Source organism: Grammomys surdaster, unplaced genomic scaffold (genome assembly GCF_004785775.1).
Source record: "Grammomys surdaster isolate TR1022 unplaced genomic scaffold, NIH_TR_1.0 1164, whole genome shotgun sequence".
Classification (NCBI taxonomy): domain Eukaryota; kingdom Metazoa; phylum Chordata; class Mammalia; order Rodentia; family Muridae; genus Grammomys; species Grammomys surdaster.
Genome location: NW_021605583.1, coordinates 7190066 through 7192983, shown reverse-complemented (window position 1 = coordinate 7192983; position 2918 = coordinate 7190066). Strand labels below are relative to the sequence as shown.

General features: G+C 49.1%; 1 pseudogene; it reads left to right on the top strand.

The window, feature by feature from the left end:
- The first annotated feature begins 2288 nt into the window (after positions 1-2288).
- LOC114635019 lies at positions 2289-2520 on the top strand (annotated as a pseudogene).
- The last annotated feature ends 398 nt before the right edge of the window (positions 2521-2918 follow it).

Here is a 2918-nt window from a genome sequence, read left to right as displayed (position 1 = left end):
ATGCACACACACACTCACATGCACATACACACATGCACACACACACTCACACTTACACATTCATACACATATGCACATATACACACGCACACACACACTCACACATTCATACACACATGCACACACACACTCACACATTCATATACACATGCACACACACACTCACATTTACACATTCATACACACATGCACATACACACATGCACACACACACACTCACACTTACACATTCATACACGCATGCACATACACACATGCACACACTCTCTCACACATACTCACCCCCACACAAATGCCACACAGAAAGAAAGAAAGAAAGAAAGAAAGAAAGAAAGAAAGAAAGAGAGAAAGAAAGAAAGAAAGAAAGAAGTGTAGTTTATTTAAAATAAAACAAAAAAAAATCCCTGGTAACAACTGGTGCCATATTGTGTCAGGTGTGCTGAATTAGCTCATGGTGTCACATCAGTTGAGAATGTGGGTACTGTAAGTGTCCCTACTTCACAGTAACCTGAATGAAAACAAGAGAGGAGAGCCAATTGCTCAAGGTTGCCCAGCTGGTGAGTGATGGAGCCAGGACTCCAGCACAGGTCCTACTCCAAAGCCACCACCTGCCCTGCCCCCCTGGCACCTGAAACCATCAGAGCCACCGCTGCCACTGCCGCTGCTGCCAGCACCGCCTCCTCCCATACTTCCACTTCCTGCATGAGCTCCCATCAACCCTACAGGCCTGTTGGCAGGACTGATTGAGCTGATACTTAGAAATAAGTATCTGGAACAATGGCTGGGCTTTTAGAAGCACAAAACCCTTATGAGGTGTTCTTCTTTCTTCTTGTGTGCTGTTACTGTTTCTCTGTGCCAGATACACAGTACCGAATTAAAGAAATGAATTCTGCTCTCCTGGGTCTTGCCATCAGAAATAAAAAGCAGAAACTCCTGCTTGATACCCACATGGCTCACACAGGAAAGTCAACCCAAGTCTAGAGTAAAGACCAAGGACCTATCCTGTGTGGGTTGAAGATAGAAGGCTTCCTGGAGGAGTTGAGATATGACCCGAAGCTGAAGAGAGGGCTGATATTTTTAAGTTTCAAGATGGAATGCATGGGACCGATGCATTTAGAAGGGAATAAAAACCAGGAATGTCAGTAGTGTTTCCATACCCCGAGGGGCTGGAGGCAGGTGGTGAGATTTGGGTCTGCTTTGTGTCTGGGGCATCTCCAATGCCTAGACAGGGCTAGCTTTAGAGTGTCAAAACACACGGGTTAAAAGAATGCAGGAGAAAAGAGAACATGGATAGGAAGGTGTATGTGTCTGGGTGAGGTCTGCACATCAATTGGCCAGTAGGAAGTAGATGCTGGGGAGGACACGCCGAGACAGGGTTTACATGGAACTTAAAGAGCCAGTCAGAGAGGGATGACAGAGCATGAGGTTTGAACGAATGCCTGGAGAACCAGTGGAAAAATCCAGCATGTGCCAACCTGGCATCGTTTCCCACCCCAGACACCTGGAACAGATGAGGGGAAATGGGAGCAGAAGCCTTCCTCAGAGAGGTGTGGCTCCAGGGCAGTCAGCGTGAAGACAGCAGACGCAGCACACAGACACCTGGTTCTAGCATCCCGAGTCCCATCAGCGTGCATGTTCCCGTCATAACCTGCAGCGCGCGACATTCATCTGCTTGGCTCTATGCAGCGTCTTCACAGTTGCCAAAGGCAGTCTCTGCCGACTCTCCAAGGGCCTGCTTGGCAACTGCTCGATAGAGTTCATGTTCCCTCTTCCTAGCAGCTGCTTAGGGACAGCTCTGTGCATCTCTCATCCAGTGCGACGAATGAACTGCCCATGTGTAGATGCAGTTCCCTAGCTAGACCTTTGCTCCGGGGTGGAGGTGGAGATTCTACATTACCTTTTCCTGGGGAGATTTTTTTTTAAAAAAAGTCTACTCCTCCCAGATAACCAATAACAAACCAAAGTAACAATGCCACTCAAGTCAACAGACTGACATGTTTATTGGGCTCACTTATAGAGTATAAATAAGAAGTTGTAGAAGCACAGGCTATCCCTGAACAGCACGATGCCAAAGTCTCAGCTCAGCGTGGATGACAGCTTCTCCATAGCTGTTTAAATGGAGTCGTCCCTTCAGCTAATGATCCATCCTTGTCTGTTACCTAAGACCCCAGACCATGTGCAGCTGGGGCAAAAATACAGATCTCTGGAGGGAGGTGTAAGAAAGAGTGGCGGGGACTTCCTGACCTTGGGCTTTGGCTGGTCCTTGGCTTTGGTCATTCCGCACCATCATGTCTGTCCTGACACCGCTGCTGCTGAGGAGCCTGACCGCCCAGCCCGGCGGCTCATGGTGCCTCAGGCTCAGGTCCACTCGAAGCCACCGTGGGAGCAGCTCGGGGTCCTGGATATCACCATTGGGCTCACTTCCTGCTTCGTGTGTTGTCTTCTACCTGCGGGCTGGGTCCTGTCACACCTGGAGAGCTACAAGAAGCGGGAGTGAAGGGAGCTGTCTTCCCCTCATCCTTTGACTCTTGCCAGCCTACCTTGATCATGTTTCCTGCATTCCTGGCTGGCCTTACCCGGGATCATGTTATTCAATTCCAGTCACCTGTTCTGTAATCATGACCTCTCGATGTCTCCATGGTGACAACAACATATATTGGTTCTGCTTGGTGGGGTCCCCCTTTGTAACAATAAAGTCTATTTAAACCTTAAAAAAAAAAGAAAGAAAGAGTGGCGGCGGGAGTCTCAGGTAAGAGTCTGATGACCCTTGGCCGGGTGGTGGCGGCGCACGCCTTTAATCCCAGCACTTGGGAGGCAGAGGCAGGTGGATTTCTGAGTTCAAGGCCAGCCTGGTCTACAGAGTGAGTTCCAGGACAGCCAGGGCTACACAGAGAAACCCTGTCTCGAAAAACCAAAAA